This window comes from Ambystoma mexicanum, chromosome 1p, assembly GCF_040938575.1.
Source record: "Ambystoma mexicanum isolate Mex_15411 chromosome 1p, UKY_AmexF1_1, whole genome shotgun sequence".
Taxonomy (NCBI): domain Eukaryota; kingdom Metazoa; phylum Chordata; class Amphibia; order Caudata; family Ambystomatidae; genus Ambystoma; species Ambystoma mexicanum.
Genome location: NC_090921.1, coordinates 100,213,867 through 100,232,098, shown reverse-complemented (window position 1 = coordinate 100,232,098; position 18,232 = coordinate 100,213,867). Strand labels below are relative to the sequence as shown.

The 18,232-nt window shown below is 47.9% G+C and overlaps 15 non-coding genes across 15 annotated transcripts; all 15 read left to right on the top strand.

Moving 5' to 3' along the window:
- Positions 1-484: 484 nt before the first annotated feature.
- TRNAL-UAG (transfer RNA leucine (anticodon UAG)) lies at positions 485-566 on the top strand. Its single transcript has one exon. It is a non-coding gene; the product is annotated as a tRNA-Leu (tRNA).
- Positions 567-1,710: 1,144 nt separating this feature from the next.
- TRNAL-UAG (transfer RNA leucine (anticodon UAG)) lies at positions 1,711-1,792 on the top strand. The gene has a single exon. It is a non-coding gene; the product is annotated as a tRNA-Leu (tRNA).
- Positions 1,793-2,936: 1,144 nt separating this feature from the next.
- TRNAL-UAG (transfer RNA leucine (anticodon UAG)) lies at positions 2,937-3,018 on the top strand. The gene has a single exon. It is a non-coding gene; the product is annotated as a tRNA-Leu (tRNA).
- Positions 3,019-4,162: 1,144 nt separating this feature from the next.
- TRNAL-UAG (transfer RNA leucine (anticodon UAG)) lies at positions 4,163-4,244 on the top strand. Its single transcript has one exon. It is a non-coding gene; the product is annotated as a tRNA-Leu (tRNA).
- Positions 4,245-5,388: 1,144 nt separating this feature from the next.
- On the top strand, positions 5,389-5,470 carry TRNAL-UAG (transfer RNA leucine (anticodon UAG)). Its single transcript has one exon. It is a non-coding gene; the product is annotated as a tRNA-Leu (tRNA).
- A 1,144-nt stretch (positions 5,471-6,614) lies between these two features.
- Positions 6,615-6,696, top strand: TRNAL-UAG (transfer RNA leucine (anticodon UAG)). Its single transcript has one exon. It is a non-coding gene; the product is annotated as a tRNA-Leu (tRNA).
- Positions 6,697-7,840: 1,144 nt separating this feature from the next.
- TRNAL-UAG (transfer RNA leucine (anticodon UAG)) lies at positions 7,841-7,922 on the top strand. The gene has a single exon. It is a non-coding gene; the product is annotated as a tRNA-Leu (tRNA).
- A 1,144-nt stretch (positions 7,923-9,066) lies between these two features.
- TRNAL-UAG (transfer RNA leucine (anticodon UAG)) lies at positions 9,067-9,148 on the top strand. The gene has a single exon. It is a non-coding gene; the product is annotated as a tRNA-Leu (tRNA).
- Positions 9,149-10,292: 1,144 nt separating this feature from the next.
- On the top strand, positions 10,293-10,374 carry TRNAL-UAG (transfer RNA leucine (anticodon UAG)). The gene has a single exon. It is a non-coding gene; the product is annotated as a tRNA-Leu (tRNA).
- A 1,134-nt stretch (positions 10,375-11,508) lies between these two features.
- On the top strand, positions 11,509-11,590 carry TRNAL-UAG (transfer RNA leucine (anticodon UAG)). The gene has a single exon. It is a non-coding gene; the product is annotated as a tRNA-Leu (tRNA).
- Positions 11,591-12,734: 1,144 nt separating this feature from the next.
- Positions 12,735-12,816, top strand: TRNAL-UAG (transfer RNA leucine (anticodon UAG)). The gene has a single exon. It is a non-coding gene; the product is annotated as a tRNA-Leu (tRNA).
- A 1,144-nt stretch (positions 12,817-13,960) lies between these two features.
- On the top strand, positions 13,961-14,042 carry TRNAL-UAG (transfer RNA leucine (anticodon UAG)). Its single transcript has one exon. It is a non-coding gene; the product is annotated as a tRNA-Leu (tRNA).
- A 1,144-nt stretch (positions 14,043-15,186) lies between these two features.
- On the top strand, positions 15,187-15,268 carry TRNAL-UAG (transfer RNA leucine (anticodon UAG)). The gene has a single exon. It is a non-coding gene; the product is annotated as a tRNA-Leu (tRNA).
- A 1,144-nt stretch (positions 15,269-16,412) lies between these two features.
- On the top strand, positions 16,413-16,494 carry TRNAL-UAG (transfer RNA leucine (anticodon UAG)). The gene has a single exon. It is a non-coding gene; the product is annotated as a tRNA-Leu (tRNA).
- A 1,144-nt stretch (positions 16,495-17,638) lies between these two features.
- On the top strand, positions 17,639-17,720 carry TRNAL-UAG (transfer RNA leucine (anticodon UAG)). The gene has a single exon. It is a non-coding gene; the product is annotated as a tRNA-Leu (tRNA).
- The last annotated feature ends 512 nt before the right edge of the window (positions 17,721-18,232 follow it).

The following is an 18,232-nucleotide window of genomic DNA, read 5'->3' as shown; positions in this document are numbered from 1 at the left end:
GCTAATGGTGGACTTCTTTAAAAACGTGAGCACTAAATGGGGCGGGATGTTGACTGAAAGAATGCAGCTAGCTACAGAAATATGCAGAAATAAAGAAAAACACATCTCATTGCATGCCTTTAAAGAGCTTACTCTCCCTACCGGCAATGTTCCTGAACCTTCGCTTCCCAAACATTTTTAGAACCAAAAAAAACCTAGAAAAGATCTGACCTCCCTCACCGGGAATTGAACTCAAGACTGCTGGATGGAGGGGTGCTGACATTGACCACTAGGCTACCAGACTGCTGTCGAACAGAGCACTCCCGAAAGGTGACATTTCAATTTCAGGCTGACAAGTGTGCTTTATTGTTCAGTTCGGGCTTTGCACAGCCAGTGCTAGAATTCAATCCAAGTTCATGCTTTGCTTTGATTTTGAATTAATGGCCAAACCAGCCAATCCCTAAAAAAATACAGGTCTCAGAGGCTCTCGTTTCAGTACCAGCAGGGTAGCGTGGCCGAGCGGTCTAAGGCGCTGGATTTAGGCTCCAGTCTCTTTGGAGGCGTGGGTTCGAATCCCACCGCTGCCAATAGCTGTTTCTTTTTTATCTTCATGCCACGTGTACAGACAGGACAATTGGGAGCCAGGGAATGGCATGTGTTTATGAATTCTTGCTTTTCTGAACACCCAGACTGAAAGCACACATCTGACTCGTGTGCGTTTTCACCAAAAAAGGGTAAAGCATAAATCACTGTTCACTGAAAACGGACATGCGTTCACGATCCTGTCAATAAACACGTGCTTGGCAGGGCCACAAATCTGCCGACACGATGCCCTAATGAATGCACATCTCTTTGCCTTGGTAGTTGCTCCTTTTTGCAGCGCCTTTTCCTGCTGCATCACAAAAACTCAGTTCAAGACACTTGGCTCCATCCAGTGGAGCTCCTATGCCCAGCTTAGAAACCCCCAGGCACGAGATTGCAAGGTCCCTGGTAATTCTCCCACTCCTGGACACGTCGGAACCAAGTTTCGTATGCACTAGCAGCGAGAACAAAATCCCACATGTGAGGACAATAGGCGTCTTTCATTTAGGGCTAGTGTTAGGCTAAGAGTTTGCAGTAGCTCCTTGGGTCGAGTTAGGGGTCGAATGAGACAAAGCTAAGATTTGCGTTACGGCTGGGGTTGGTCCAGTAAGGATCCCACACACCATGGACCATCGGCGGAGGCCCCGGGTAGGCTTACACTGCGGGCTAATGGTGGACTTCTTTAAAAACGTGAGCACTAAATGGGGCGGGATGTTGACTGAAAGAATGCAGCTAGCTACAGAAATATGCAGAAATAAAGAAAAACACATCTCATTGCATGCCTTTAAAGAGCTTACTCTCCCTACCGGCAATGTTCCTGAACCTTCGCTTCCCAAACATTTTTAGAACCAAAAAAAACCTAGAAAAGATCTGACCTCCCTCACCGGGAATTGAACTCAAGACTGCTGGATGGAGGGGTGCTGACATTGACCACTAGGCTACCAGACTGCTGTCGAACAGAGCACTCCCGAAAGGTGACATTTCAATTTCAGGCTGACAAGTGTGCTTTATTGTTCAGTTCGGGCTTTGCACAGCCAGTGCTAGAATTCAATCCAAGTTCATGCTTTGCTTTGATTTTGAATTAATGGCCAAACCAGCCAATCCCTAAAAAAATACAGGTCTCAGAGGCTCTCGTTTCAGTACCAGCAGGGTAGCGTGGCCGAGCGGTCTAAGGCGCTGGATTTAGGCTCCAGTCTCTTTGGAGGCGTGGGTTCGAATCCCACCGCTGCCAATAGCTGTTTCTTTTTTATCTTCATGCCACGTGTACAGACAGGACAATTGGGAGCCAGGGAATGGCATGTGTTTATGAATTCTTGCTTTTCTGAACACCCAGACTGAAAGCACACATCTGACTCGTGTGCGTTTTCACCAAAAAAGGGTAAAGCATAAATCACTGTTCACTGAAAACGGACATGCGTTCACGATCCTGTCAATAAACACGTGCTTGGCAGGGCCACAAATCTGCCGACACGATGCCCTAATGAATGCACATCTCTTTGCCTTGGTAGTTGCTCCTTTTTGCAGCGCCTTTTCCTGCTGCATCACAAAAACTCAGTTCAAGACACTTGGCTCCATCCAGTGGAGCTCCTATGCCCAGCTTAGAAACCCCCAGGCACGAGATTGCAAGGTCCCTGGTAATTCTCCCACTCCTGGACACGTCGGAACCAAGTTTCGTATGCACTAGCAGCGAGAACAAAATCCCACATGTGAGGACAATAGGCGTCTTTCATTTAGGGCTAGTGTTAGGCTAAGAGTTTGCAGTAGCTCCTTGGGTCGAGTTAGGGGTCGAATGAGACAAAGCTAAGATTTGCGTTACGGCTGGGGTTGGTCCAGTAAGGATCCCACACACCATGGACCATCGGCGGAGGCCCCGGGTAGGCTTACACTGCGGGCTAATGGTGGACTTCTTTAAAAACGTGAGCACTAAATGGGGCGGGATGTTGACTGAAAGAATGCAGCTAGCTACAGAAATATGCAGAAATAAAGAAAAACACATCTCATTGCATGCCTTTAAAGAGCTTACTCTCCCTACCGGCAATGTTCCTGAACCTTCGCTTCCCAAACATTTTTAGAACCAAAAAAAACCTAGAAAAGATCTGACCTCCCTCACCGGGAATTGAACTCAAGACTGCTGGATGGAGGGGTGCTGACATTGACCACTAGGCTACCAGACTGCTGTTGAACAGAGCACTCCCGAAAGGTGACATTTCAATTTCAGGCTGACAAGTGTGCTTTATTGTTCAGTTCGGGCTTTGCACAGCCAGTGCTAGAATTCAATCCAAGTTCATGCTTTGCTTTGATTTTGAATTAATGGCCAAACCAGCCAATCCCTAAAAAAATACAGGTCTCAGAGGCTCTCGTTTCAGTACCAGCAGGGTAGCGTGGCCGAGCGGTCTAAGGCGCTGGATTTAGGCTCCAGTCTCTTTGGAGGCGTGGGTTCGAATCCCACCGCTGCCAATAGCTGTTTCTTTTTTATCTTCATGCCACGTGTACAGACAGGACAATTGGGAGCCAGGGAATGGCATGTGTTTATGAATTCTTGCTTTTCTGAACACCCAGACTGAAAGCACACATCTGACTCGTGTGCGTTTTCACCAAAAAAGGGTAAAGCATAAATCACTGTTCACTGAAAACGGACATGCGTTCACGATCCTGTCAATAAACACGTGCTTGGCAGGGCCACAAATCTGCCGACACGATGCCCTAATGAATGCACATCTCTTTGCCTTGGTAGTTGCTCCTTTTTGCAGCGCCTTTTCCTGCTGCATCACAAAAACTCAGTTCAAGACACTTGGCTCCATCCAGTGGAGCTCCTATGCCCAGCTTAGAAACCCCCAGGCACGAGATTGCAAGGTCCCTGGTAATTCTCCCACTCCTGGACACGTCGGAACCAAGTTTCGTATGCACTAGCAGCGAGAACAAAATCCCACATGTGAGGACAATAGGCGTCTTTCATTTAGGGCTAGTGTTAGGCTAAGAGTTTGCAGTAGCTCCTTGGGTCGAGTTAGGGGTCGAATGAGACAAAGCTAAGATTTGCGTTACGGCTGGGGTTGGTCCAGTAAGGATCCCACACACCATGGACCATCGGCGGAGGCCCCGGGTAGGCTTACACTGCGGGCTAATGGTGGACTTCTTTAAAAACGTGAGCACTAAATGGGGCGGGATGTTGACTGAAAGAATGCAGCTAGCTACAGAAATATGCAGAAATAAAGAAAAACACATCTCATTGCATGCCTTTAAAGAGCTTACTCTCCCTACCGGCAATGTTCCTGAACCTTCGCTTCCCAAACATTTTTAGAACCAAAAAAAACCTAGAAAAGATCTGACCTCCCTCACCGGGAATTGAACTCAAGACTGCTGGATGGAGGGGTGCTGACATTGACCACTAGGCTACCAGACTGCTGTCGAACAGAGCACTCCCGAAAGGTGACATTTCAATTTCAGGCTGACAAGTGTGCTTTATTGTTCAGTTCGGGCTTTGCACAGCCAGTGCTAGAATTCAATCCAAGTTCATGCTTTGCTTTGATTTTGAATTAATGGCCAAACCAGCCAATCCCTAAAAAAATACAGGTCTCAGAGGCTCTCGTTTCAGTACCAGCAGGGTAGCGTGGCCGAGCGGTCTAAGGCGCTGGATTTAGGCTCCAGTCTCTTTGGAGGCGTGGGTTCGAATCCCACCGCTGCCAATAGCTGTTTCTTTTTTATCTTCATGCCACGTGTACAGACAGGACAATTGGGAGCCAGGGAATGGCATGTGTTTATGAATTCTTGCTTTTCTGAACACCCAGACTGAAAGCACACATCTGACTCGTGTGCGTTTTCACCAAAAAAGGGTAAAGCATAAATCACTGTTCACTGAAAACGGACATGCGTTCACGATCCTGTCAATAAACACGTGCTTGGCAGGGCCACAAATCTGCCGACACGATGCCCTAATGAATGCACATCTCTTTGCCTTGGTAGTTGCTCCTTTTTGCAGCGCCTTTTCCTGCTGCATCACAAAAACTCAGTTCAAGACACTTGGCTCCATCCAGTGGAGCTCCTATGCCCAGCTTAGAAACCCCCAGGCACGAGATTGCAAGGTCCCTGGTAATTCTCCCACTCCTGGACACGTCGGAACCAAGTTTCGTATGCACTAGCAGCGAGAACAAAATCCCACATGTGAGGACAATAGGCGTCTTTCATTTAGGGCTAGTGTTAGGCTAAGAGTTTGCAGTAGCTCCTTGGGTCGAGTTAGGGGTCGAATGAGACAAAGCTAAGATTTGCGTTACGGCTGGGGTTGGTCCAGTAAGGATCCCACACACCATGGACCATCGGCGGAGGCCCCGGGTAGGCTTACACTGCGGGCTAATGGTGGACTTCTTTAAAAACGTGAGCACTAAATGGGGCGGGATGTTGACTGAAAGAATGCAGCTAGCTACAGAAATATGCAGAAATAAAGAAAAACACATCTCATTGCATGCCTTTAAAGAGCTTACTCTCCCTACCGGCAATGTTCCTGAACCTTCGCTTCCCAAACATTTTTAGAACCAAAAAAAACCTAGAAAAGATCTGACCTCCCTCACCGGGAATTGAACTCAAGACTGCTGGATGGAGGGGTGCTGACATTGACCACTAGGCTACCAGACTGCTGTCGAACAGAGCACTCCCGAAAGGTGACATTTCAATTTCAGGCTGACAAGTGTGCTTTATTGTTCAGTTCGGGCTTTGCACAGCCAGTGCTAGAATTCAATCCAAGTTCATGCTTTGCTTTGATTTTGAATTAATGGCCAAACCAGCCAATCCCTAAAAAAATACAGGTCTCAGAGGCTCTCGTTTCAGTACCAGCAGGGTAGCGTGGCCGAGCGGTCTAAGGCGCTGGATTTAGGCTCCAGTCTCTTTGGAGGCGTGGGTTCGAATCCCACCGCTGCCAATAGCTGTTTCTTTTTTATCTTCATGCCACGTGTACAGACAGGACAATTGGGAGCCAGGGAATGGCATGTGTTTATGAATTCTTGCTTTTCTGAACACCCAGACTGAAAGCACACATCTGACTCGTGTGCGTTTTCACCAAAAAAGGGTAAAGCATAAATCACTGTTCACTGAAAACGGACATGCGTTCACGATCCTGTCAATAAACACGTGCTTGGCAGGGCCACAAATCTGCCGACACGATGCCCTAATGAATGCACATCTCTTTGCCTTGGTAGTTGCTCCTTTTTGCAGCGCCTTTTCCTGCTGCATCACAAAAACTCAGTTCAAGACACTTGGCTCCATCCAGTGGAGCTCCTATGCCCAGCTTAGAAACCCCCAGGCACGAGATTGCAAGGTCCCTGGTAATTCTCCCACTCCTGGACACGTCGGAACCAAGTTTCGTATGCACTAGCAGCGAGAACAAAATCCCACATGTGAGGACAATAGGCGTCTTTCATTTAGGGCTAGTGTTAGGCTAAGAGTTTGCAGTAGCTCCTTGGGTCGAGTTAGGGGTCGAATGAGACAAAGCTAAGATTTGCGTTACGGCTGGGGTTGGTCCAGTAAGGATCCCACACACCATGGACCATCGGCGGAGGCCCCGGGTAGGCTTACACTGCGGGCTAATGGTGGACTTCTTTAAAAACGTGAGCACTAAATGGGGCGGGATGTTGACTGAAAGAATGCAGCTAGCTACAGAAATATGCAGAAATAAAGAAAAACACATCTCATTGCATGCCTTTAAAGAGCTTACTCTCCCTACCGGCAATGTTCCTGAACCTTCGCTTCCCAAACATTTTTAGAACCAAAAAAAACCTAGAAAAGATCTGACCTCCCTCACCGGGAATTGAACTCAAGACTGCTGGATGGAGGGGTGCTGACATTGACCACTAGGCTACCAGACTGCTGTCGAACAGAGCACTCCCGAAAGGTGACATTTCAATTTCAGGCTGACAAGTGTGCTTTATTGTTCAGTTCGGGCTTTGCACAGCCAGTGCTAGAATTCAATCCAAGTTCATGCTTTGCTTTGATTTTGAATTAATGGCCAAACCAGCCAATCCCTAAAAAAATACAGGTCTCAGAGGCTCTCGTTTCAGTACCAGCAGGGTAGCGTGGCCGAGCGGTCTAAGGCGCTGGATTTAGGCTCCAGTCTCTTTGGAGGCGTGGGTTCGAATCCCACCGCTGCCAATAGCTGTTTCTTTTTTATCTTCATGCCACGTGTACAGACAGGACAATTGGGAGCCAGGGAATGGCATGTGTTTATGAATTCTTGCTTTTCTGAACACCCAGACTGAAAGCACACATCTGACTCGTGTGCGTTTTCACCAAAAAAGGGTAAAGCATAAATCACTGTTCACTGAAAACGGACATGCGTTCACGATCCTGTCAATAAACACGTGCTTGGCAGGGCCAGAAATCTGCCGACACGATGCCCTAATGAATGCACATCTCTTTGCCTTGGTAGTTGCTCCTTTTTGCAGCGCCTTTTCCTGCTGCATCACAAAAACTCAGTTCAAGACACTTGGCTCCATCCAGTGGAGCTCCTATGCCCAGCTTAGAAACCCCCAGGCACGAGATTGCAAGGTCCCTGGTAATTCTCCCACTCCTGGACACGTCGGAACCAAGTTTCGTATGCACTAGCAGCGAGAACAAAATCCCACATGTGAGGACAATAGGCGTCTTTCATTTAGGGCTAGTGTTAGGCTAAGAGTTTGCAGTAGCTCCTTGGGTCGAGTTAGGGGTCGAATGAGACAAAGCTAAGATTTGCGTTACGGCTGGGGTTGGTCCAGTAAGGATCCCACACACCATGGACCATCGGCGGAGGCCCCGGGTAGGCTTACACTGCGGGCTAATGGTGGACTTCTTTAAAAACGTGAGCACTAAATGGGGCGGGATGTTGACTGAAAGAATGCAGCTAGCTACAGAAATATGCAGAAATAAAGAAAAACACATCTCATTGCATGCCTTTAAAGAGCTTACTCTCCCTACCGGCAATGTTCCTGAACCTTCGCTTCCCAAACATTTTTAGAACCAAAAAAAACCTAGAAAAGATCTGACCTCCCTCACCGGGAATTGAACTCAAGACTGCTGGATGGAGGGGTGCTGACATTGACCACTAGGCTACCAGACTGCTGTCGAACAGAGCACTCCCGAAAGGTGACATTTCAATTTCAGGCTGACAAGTGTGCTTTATTGTTCAGTTCGGGCTTTGCACAGCCAGTGCTAGAATTCAATCCAAGTTCATGCTTTGCTTTGATTTTGAATTAATGGCCAAACCAGCCAATCCCTAAAAAAATACAGGTCTCAGAGGCTCTCGTTTCAGTACCAGCAGGGTAGCGTGGCCGAGCGGTCTAAGGCGCTGGATTTAGGCTCCAGTCTCTTTGGAGGCGTGGGTTCGAATCCCACCGCTGCCAATAGCTGTTTCTTTTTTATCTTCATGCCACGTGTACAGACAGGACAATTGGGAGCCAGGGAATGGCATGTGTTTATGAATTCTTGCTTTTCTGAACACCCAGACTGAAAGCACACATCTGACTCGTGTGCGTTTTCACCAAAAAAGGGTAAAGCATAAATCACTGTTCACTGAAAACGGACATGCGTTCACGATCCTGTCAATAAACACGTGCTTGGCAGGGCCACAAATCTGCCGACACGATGCCCTAATGAATGCACATCTCTTTGCCTTGGTAGTTGCTCCTTTTTGCAGCGCCTTTTCCTGCTGCATCACAAAAACTCAGTTCAAGACACTTGGCTCCATCCAGTGGAGCTCCTATGCCCAGCTTAGAAACCCCCAGGCACGAGATTGCAAGGTCCCTGGTAATTCTCCCACTCCTGGACACGTCGGAACCAAGTTTCGTATGCACTAGCAGCGAGAACAAAATCCCACATGTGAGGACAATAGGCGTCTTTCATTTAGGGCTAGTGTTAGGCTAAGAGTTTGCAGTAGCTCCTTGGGTCGAGTTAGGGGTCGAATGAGACAAAGCTAAGATTTGCGTTACGGCTGGGGTTGGTCCAGTAAGGATCCCACACACCATGGACCATCGGCGGAGGCCCCGGGTAGGCTTACACTGCGGGCTAATGGTGGACTTCTTTAAAAACGTGAGCACTAAATGGGGCGGGATGTTGACTGAAAGAATGCAGCTAGCTACAGAAATATGCAGAAATAAAGAAAAACACATCTCATTGCATGCCTTTAAAGAGCTTACTCTCCCTACCGGCAATGTTCCTGAACCTTCGCTTCCCAAACATTTTTAGAACCAAAAAAAACCTAGAAAAGATCTGACCTCCCTCACCGGGAATTGAACTCAAGACTGCTGGATGGAGGGGTGCTGACATTGACCACTAGGCTACCAGACTGCTGTTGAACAGAGCACTCCCGAAAGGTGACATTTCAATTTCAGGCTGACAAGTGTGCTTTATTGTTCAGTTCGGGCTTTGCACAGCCAGTGCTAGAATTCAATCCAAGTTCATGCTTTGCTTTGATTTTGAATTAATGGCCAAACCAGCCAATCCCTAAAAAAATACAGGTCTCAGAGGCTCTCGTTTCAGTACCAGCAGGGTAGCGTGGCCGAGCGGTCTAAGGCGCTGGATTTAGGCTCCAGTCTCTTTGGAGGCGTGGGTTCGAATCCCACCGCTGCCAATAGCTGTTTCTTTTTTATCTTCATGCCACGTGTACAGACAGGACAATTGGGAGCCAGGGAATGGCATGTGTTTATGAATTCTTGCTTTTCTGAACACCCAGACTGAAAGCACACATCTGACTCGTGTGCGTTTTCACCAAAAAAGGGTAAAGCATAAATCACTGTTCACTGAAAACGGACATGCGTTCACGATCCTGTCAATAAACACGTGCTTGGCAGGGCCAGAAATCTGCCGACACGATGCCCTAATGAATGCACATCTCTTTGCCTTGGTAGTTGCTCCTTTTTGCAGCGCCTTTTCCTGCTGCATCACAAAAACTCAGTTCAAGACACTTGGCTCCATCCAGTGGAGCTCCTATGCCCAGCTTAGAAACCCCCAGGCACGAGATTGCAAGGTCCCTGGTAATTCTCCCACTCCTGGACACGTCGGAACCAAGTTTCGTATGCACTAGCAGCGAGAACAAAATCCCACATGTGAGGACAATAGGCGTCTTTCATTTAGGGCTAGTGTTAGGCTAAGAGTTTGCAGTAGCTCCTTGGGTCGAGTTAGGGGTCGAATGAGACAAAGCTAAGATTTGCGTTACGGCTGGGGTTGGTCCAGTAAGGATCCCACACACCATGGACCATCGGCGGAGGCCCCGGGTAGGCTTACACTGCGGGCTAATGGTGGACTTCTTTAAAAACGTGAGCACTAAATGGGGCGGGATGTTGACTGAAAGAATGCAGCTAGCTACAGAAATATGCAGAAATAAAGAAAAACACATCTCATTGCATGCCTTTAAAGAGCTTACTCTCCCTACCGGCAATGTTCCTGAACCTTCGCTTCCCAAACATTTTTAGAACCAAAAAAAACCTAGAAAAGATCTGACCTCCCTCACCGGGAATTGAACTCAAGACTGCTGGATGGAGGGGTGCTGACATTGACCACTAGGCTACCAGACTGCTGTCGAACAGAGCACTCCCGAAAGGTGACATTTCAATTTCAGGCTGACAAGTGTGCTTTATTGTTCAGTTCGGGCTTTGCACAGCCAGTGCTAGAATTCAATCCAAGTTCATGCTTTGCTTTGATTTTGAATTAATGGCCAAACCAGCCAATCCCTAAAAAAATACAGGTCTCAGAGGCTCTCGTTTCAGTACCAGCAGGGTAGCGTGGCCGAGCGGTCTAAGGCGCTGGATTTAGGCTCCAGTCTCTTTGGAGGCGTGGGTTCGAATCCCACCGCTGTTTCTTTTTTATCTTCATGCCACGTGTACAGACAGGACAATTGGGAGCCAGGGAATGGCATGTGTTTATGAATTCTTGCTTTTCTGAACACCCAGACTGAAAGCACACATCTGACTCGTGTGCGTTTTCACCAAAAAAGGGTAAAGCATAAATCACTGTTCACTGAAAACGGACATGCGTTCACGATCCTGTCAATAAACACGTGCTTGGCAGGGCCACAAATCTGCCGACACGATGCCCTAATGAATGCACATCTCTTTGCCTTGGTAGTTGCTCCTTTTTGCAGCGCCTTTTCCTGCTGCATCACAAAAACTCAGTTCAAGACACTTGGCTCCATCCAGTGGAGCTCCTATGCCCAGCTTAGAAACCCCCAGGCACGAGATTGCAAGGTCCCTGGTAATTCTCCCACTCCTGGACACGTCGGAACCAAGTTTCGTATGCACTAGCAGCGAGAACAAAATCCCACATGTGAGGACAATAGGCGTCTTTCATTTAGGGCTAGTGTTAGGCTAAGAGTTTGCAGTAGCTCCTTGGGTCGAGTTAGGGGTCGAATGAGACAAAGCTAAGATTTGCGTTACGGCTGGGGTTGGTCCAGTAAGGATCCCACACACCATGGACCATCGGCGGAGGCCCCGGGTAGGCTTACACTGCGGGCTAATGGTGGACTTCTTTAAAAACGTGAGCACTAAATGGGGCGGGATGTTGACTGAAAGAATGCAGCTAGCTACAGAAATATGCAGAAATAAAGAAAAACACATCTCATTGCATGCCTTTAAAGAGCTTACTCTCCCTACCGGCAATGTTCCTGAACCTTCGCTTCCCAAACATTTTTAGAACCAAAAAAAACCTAGAAAAGATCTGACCTCCCTCACCGGGAATTGAACTCAAGACTGCTGGATGGAGGGGTGCTGACATTGACCACTAGGCTACCAGACTGCTGTCGAACAGAGCACTCCCGAAAGGTGACATTTCAATTTCAGGCTGACAAGTGTGCTTTATTGTTCAGTTCGGGCTTTGCACAGCCAGTGCTAGAATTCAATCCAAGTTCATGCTTTGCTTTGATTTTGAATTAATGGCCAAACCAGCCAATCCCTAAAAAAATACAGGTCTCAGAGGCTCTCGTTTCAGTACCAGCAGGGTAGCGTGGCCGAGCGGTCTAAGGCGCTGGATTTAGGCTCCAGTCTCTTTGGAGGCGTGGGTTCGAATCCCACCGCTGCCAATAGCTGTTTCTTTTTTATCTTCATGCCACGTGTACAGACAGGACAATTGGGAGCCAGGGAATGGCATGTGTTTATGAATTCTTGCTTTTCTGAACACCCAGACTGAAAGCACACATCTGACTCGTGTGCGTTTTCACCAAAAAAGGGTAAAGCATAAATCACTGTTCACTGAAAACGGACATGCGTTCACGATCCTGTCAATAAACACGTGCTTGGCAGGGCCACAAATCTGCCGACACGATGCCCTAATGAATGCACATCTCTTTGCCTTGGTAGTTGCTCCTTTTTGCAGCGCCTTTTCCTGCTGCATCACAAAAACTCAGTTCAAGACACTTGGCTCCATCCAGTGGAGCTCCTATGCCCAGCTTAGAAACCCCCAGGCACGAGATTGCAAGGTCCCTGGTAATTCTCCCACTCCTGGACACGTCGGAACCAAGTTTCGTATGCACTAGCAGCGAGAACAAAATCCCACATGTGAGGACAATAGGCGTCTTTCATTTAGGGCTAGTGTTAGGCTAAGAGTTTGCAGTAGCTCCTTGGGTCGAGTTAGGGGTCGAATGAGACAAAGCTAAGATTTGCGTTACGGCTGGGGTTGGTCCAGTAAGGATCCCACACACCATGGACCATCGGCGGAGGCCCCGGGTAGGCTTACACTGCGGGCTAATGGTGGACTTCTTTAAAAACGTGAGCACTAAATGGGGCGGGATGTTGACTGAAAGAATGCAGCTAGCTACAGAAATATGCAGAAATAAAGAAAAACACATCTCATTGCATGCCTTTAAAGAGCTTACTCTCCCTACCGGCAATGTTCCTGAACCTTCGCTTCCCAAACATTTTTAGAACCAAAAAAAACCTAGAAAAGATCTGACCTCCCTCACCGGGAATTGAACTCAAGACTGCTGGATGGAGGGGTGCTGACATTGACCACTAGGCTACCAGACTGCTGTCGAACAGAGCACTCCCGAAAGGTGACATTTCAATTTCAGGCTGACAAGTGTGCTTTATTGTTCAGTTCGGGCTTTGCACAGCCAGTGCTAGAATTCAATCCAAGTTCATGCTTTGCTTTGATTTTGAATTAATGGCCAAACCAGCCAATCCCTAAAAAAATACAGGTCTCAGAGGCTCTCGTTTCAGTACCAGCAGGGTAGCGTGGCCGAGCGGTCTAAGGCGCTGGATTTAGGCTCCAGTCTCTTTGGAGGCGTGGGTTCGAATCCCACCGCTGCCAATAGCTGTTTCTTTTTTATCTTCATGCCACGTGTACAGACAGGACAATTGGGAGCCAGGGAATGGCATGTGTTTATGAATTCTTGCTTTTCTGAACACCCAGACTGAAAGCACACATCTGACTCGTGTGCGTTTTCACCAAAAAAGGGTAAAGCATAAATCACTGTTCACTGAAAACGGACATGCGTTCACGATCCTGTCAATAAACACGTGCTTGGCAGGGCCACAAATCTGCCGACACGATGCCCTAATGAATGCACATCTCTTTGCCTTGGTAGTTGCTCCTTTTTGCAGCGCCTTTTCCTGCTGCATCACAAAAACTCAGTTCAAGACACTTGGCTCCATCCAGTGGAGCTCCTATGCCCAGCTTAGAAACCCCCAGGCACGAGATTGCAAGGTCCCTGGTAATTCTCCCACTCCTGGACACGTCGGAACCAAGTTTCGTATGCACTAGCAGCGAGAACAAAATCCCACATGTGAGGACAATAGGCGTCTTTCATTTAGGGCTAGTGTTAGGCTAAGAGTTTGCAGTAGCTCCTTGGGTCGAGTTAGGGGTCGAATGAGACAAAGCTAAGATTTGCGTTACGGCTGGGGTTGGTCCAGTAAGGATCCCACACACCATGGACCATCGGCGGAGGCCCCGGGTAGGCTTACACTGCGGGCTAATGGTGGACTTCTTTAAAAACGTGAGCACTAAATGGGGCGGGATGTTGACTGAAAGAATGCAGCTAGCTACAGAAATATGCAGAAATAAAGAAAAACACATCTCATTGCATGCCTTTAAAGAGCTTACTCTCCCTACCGGCAATGTTCCTGAACCTTCGCTTCCCAAACATTTTTAGAACCAAAAAAAACCTAGAAAAGATCTGACCTCCCTCACCGGGAATTGAACTCAAGACTGCTGGATGGAGGGGTGCTGACATTGACCACTAGGCTACCAGACTGCTGTCGAACAGAGCACTCCCGAAAGGTGACATTTCAATTTCAGGCTGACAAGTGTGCTTTATTGTTCAGTTCGGGCTTTGCACAGCCAGTGCTAGAATTCAATCCAAGTTCATGCTTTGCTTTGATTTTGAATTAATGGCCAAACCAGCCAATCCCTAAAAAAATACAGGTCTCAGAGGCTCTCGTTTCAGTACCAGCAGGGTAGCGTGGCCGAGCGGTCTAAGGCGCTGGATTTAGGCTCCAGTCTCTTTGGAGGCGTGGGTTCGAATCCCACCGCTGCCAATAGCTGTTTCTTTTTTATCTTCATGCCACGTGTACAGACAGGACAATTGGGAGCCAGGGAATGGCATGTGTTTATGAATTCTTGCTTTTCTGAACACCCAGACTGAAAGCACACATCTGACTCGTGTGCGTTTTCACCAAAAAAGGGTAAAGCATAAATCACTGTTCACTGAAAACGGACATGCGTTCACGATCCTGTCAATAAACACGTGCTTGGCAGGGCCACAAATCTGCCGACACGATGCCCTAATGAATGCACATCTCTTTGCCTTGGTAGTTGCTCCTTTTTGCAGCGCCTTTTCCTGCTGCATCACAAAAACTCAGTTCAAGACACTTGGCTCCATCCAGTGGAGCTCCTATGCCCAGCTTAGAAACCCCCAGGCACGAGATTGCAAGGTCCCTGGTAATTCTCCCACTCCTGGACACGTCGGAACCAAGTTTCGTATGCACTAGCAGCGAGAACAAAATCCCACATGTGAGGACAATAGGCGTCTTTCATTTAGGGCTAGTGTTAGGCTAAGAGTTTGCAGTAGCTCCTTGGGTCGAGTTAGGGGTCGAATGAGACAAAGCTAAGATTTGCGTTACGGCTGGGGTTGGTCCAGTAAGGATCCCACACACCATGGACCATCGGCGGAGGCCCCGGGTAGGCTTACACTGCGGGCTAATGGTGGACTTCTTTAAAAACGTGAGCACTAAATGGGGCGGGATGTTGACTGAAAGAATGCAGCTAGCTACAGAAATATGCAGAAATAAAGAAAAACACATCTCATTGCATGCCTTTAAAGAGCTTACTCTCCCTACCGGCAATGTTCCTGAACCTTCGCTTCCCAAACATTTTTAGAACCAAAAAAAACCTAGAAAAGATCTGACCTCCCTCACCGGGAATTGAACTCAAGACTGCTGGATGGAGGGGTGCTGACATTGACCACTAGGCTACCAGACTGCTGTTGAACAGAGCACTCCCGAAAGGTGACATTTCAATTTCAGGCTGACAAGTGTGCTTTATTGTTCAGTTCGGGCTTTGCAGAGCCAGTGCTAGAATTCAATCCAAGTTCATGCTTTGCTTTGATTTTGAATTAATGGCCAAACCAGCCAATCCCTAAAAAAATACAGGTCTCAGAGGCTCTCGTTTCAGTACCAGCAGGGTAGCGTGGCCGAGCGGTCTAAGGCGCTGGATTTAGGCTCCAGTCTCTTTGGAGGCGTGGGTTCGAATCCCACCGCTGCCAATAGCTGTTTCTTTTTTATCTTCATGCCACGTGTACAGACAGGACAATTGGGAGCCAGGGAATGGCATGTGTTTATGAATTCTTGCTTTTCTGAACACCCAGACTGAAAGCACACATCTGACTCGTGTGCGTTTTCACCAAAAAAGGGTAAAGCATAAATCACTGTTCACTGAAAACGGACATGCGTTCACGATCCTGTCAATAAACACGTGCTTGGCAGGGCCACAAATCTGCCGACACGATGCCCTAATGAATGCACATCTCTTTGCCTTGGTAGTTGCTCCTTTTTGCAGCGCCTTTTCCTGCTGCATCACAAAAACTCAGTTCAAGACACTTGGCTCCATCCAGTGGAGCTCCTATGCCCAGCTTAGAAACCCCCAGGCACGAGATTGCAAGGTCCCTGGTAATTCTCCCACTCCTGGACACGTCGGAACCAAGTTTCGTATGCACTAGCAGCGAGAACAAAATCCCACATGTGAGGACAATAGGCGTCTTTCATTTAGGGCTAGTGTTAGGCTAAGAGTTTGCAGTAGCTCCTTGGGTCGAGTTAGGGGTCGAATGAGACAAAGCTAAGATTTGCGTTACGGCTGGGGTTGGTCCAGTAAGGATCCCACACACCATGGACCATCGGCGGAGGCCCCGGGTAGGCTTACACTGCGGGCTAATGGTGGACTTCTTTAAAAACGTGAGCACTAAATGGGGCGGGATGTTGACTGAAAGAATGCAGCTAGCTACAGAAATATGCAGAAATAAAGAAAAACACATCTCATTGCATGCCTTTAAAGAGCTTACTCTCCCTACCGGCAATGTTCCTGAACCTTCGCTTCCCAAACATTTTTAGAACCAAAAAAAACCTAGAAAAGATCTGACCTCCCTCACCGGGAATTGAACTCAAGACTGCTGGATGGAGGGGTGCTGACATTGACCACTAGGCTACCAGACTGCTGTCGAACAGAGCACTCCCGAAAGGTGACATTTCAATTTCAGGCTGACAAGTGTGCTTTATTGTTCAGTTCGGGCTTTGCACAGCCAGTGCTAGAATTCAATCCAAGTTCATGCTTTGCTTTGATTTTGAATTAATGGCCAAACCAGCCAATCCCTAAAAAAATACAGGTCTCAGAGGCTCTCGTTTCAGTACCAGCAGGGTAGCGTGGCCGAGCGGTCTAAGGCGCTGGATTTAGGCTCCAGTCTCTTTGGAGGCGTGGGTTCGAATCCCACCGCTGCCAATAGCTGTTTCTTTTTTATCTTCATGCCACGTGTACAGACAGGACAATTGGGAGCCAGGGAATGGCATGTGTTTATGAATTCTTGCTTTTCTGAACACCCAGACTGAAAGCACACATCTGACTCGTGTGCGTTTTCACCAAAAAAGGGTAAAGCATAAATCACTGTTCACTGAAAACGGACATGCGTTCACGATCCTGTCAATAAACACGTGCTTGGCAGGGCCACAAATCTGCCGACACGATGCCCTAATGAATGCACATCTCTTTGCCTTGGTAGTTGCTCCTTTTTGCAGCGCCTTTTCCTGCTGCATCACAAAAACTCAGTTCAAGACACTTGGCTCCATCCAGTGGAGCTCCTATGCCCAGCTTAGAAACCCCCAGGCACGAGATTGCAAGGTCCCTGGTAATTCTCCCACTCCTGGACACGTCGGAACCAAGTTTCGTATGCACTAGCAGCGAGAACAAAATCCCACATGTGAGGACAATAGGCGTCTTTCATTTAGGGCTAGTGTTAGGCTAAGAGTTTGCAGTAGCTCCTTGGGTCGAGTTAGGGGTCGAATGAGACAAAGCTAAGATTTGCGTTACGGCTGGGGTTGGTCCAGTAAGGATCCCACACACCATGGACCATCGGCGGAGGCCCCGGGTAGGCTTACACTGCGGGCTAATGGTGGACTTCTTTAAAAACGTGAGCACTAAATGGGGCGGGATGTTGACTGAAAGAATGCAGCTAGCTACAGAAATATGCAGAAATAAAGAAAAACACATCTCATTGCATGCCTTTAAAGAGCTTACTCTCCCTACCGGCAATGTTCCTGAACCTTCGCTTCCCAAACATTTTTAGAACCAAAAAAAACCTAGAAAAGATCTGACCTCCCTCACCGGGAATTGAACTCAAGACTGCTGGATGGAGGGGTGCTGACATTGACCACTAGGCTACCAGACTGCTGTTGAACAGAGCACTCCCGAAAGGTGACATTTCAATTTCAGGCTGACAAGTGTGCTTTATTGTTCAGTTCGGGCTTTGCACAGCAAGTGCTAGAATTCAATCCAAGTTCATGCTTTGCTTTGATTTTGAATTAATGGCCAAACCAGCCAATCCCTAAAAAAATACAGGTCTCAGAGGCTCTCGTTTCAGTACCAGCAGGGTAGCGTGGCCGAGCGGTCTAAGGCGCTGGATTTAGGCTCCAGTCTCTTTGGAGGCGTGGGTTCGAATCCCACCGCTGCCAATAGCTGTTTCTTTTTTATCTTCATGCCACGTGTACAGACAGGACAATTGGGAGCCAGGGAATGGCATGTGTTTATGAATTCTTGCTTTTCTGAACACCCAGACTGAAAGCACACATCTGACTCGTGTGCGTTTTCACCAAAAAAGGGTAAAGCATAAATCACTGTTCACTGAAAACGGACATGCGTTCACGATCCTGTCAATAAACACGTGCTTGGCAGGGCCACAAATCTGCCGACACGATGCCCTAATGAATGCACATCTCTTTGCCTTGGTAGTTGCTCCTTTTTGCAGCGCCTTTTCCTGCTGCATCACAAAAACTCAGTTCAAGACACTTGGCTCCATCCAGTGGAGCTCCTATGCCCAGCTTAGAAACCCCCAGGCACGAGATTGCAAGGTCCCTGGTAATTCTCCCACTCCTGGACACGTCGGAACCAAGTTTCGTATGCACTAGCAGCGAGAACAAAATCCCACATGTGAGGACAATAGGCGTCTTTCATTTAGGGCTAGTGT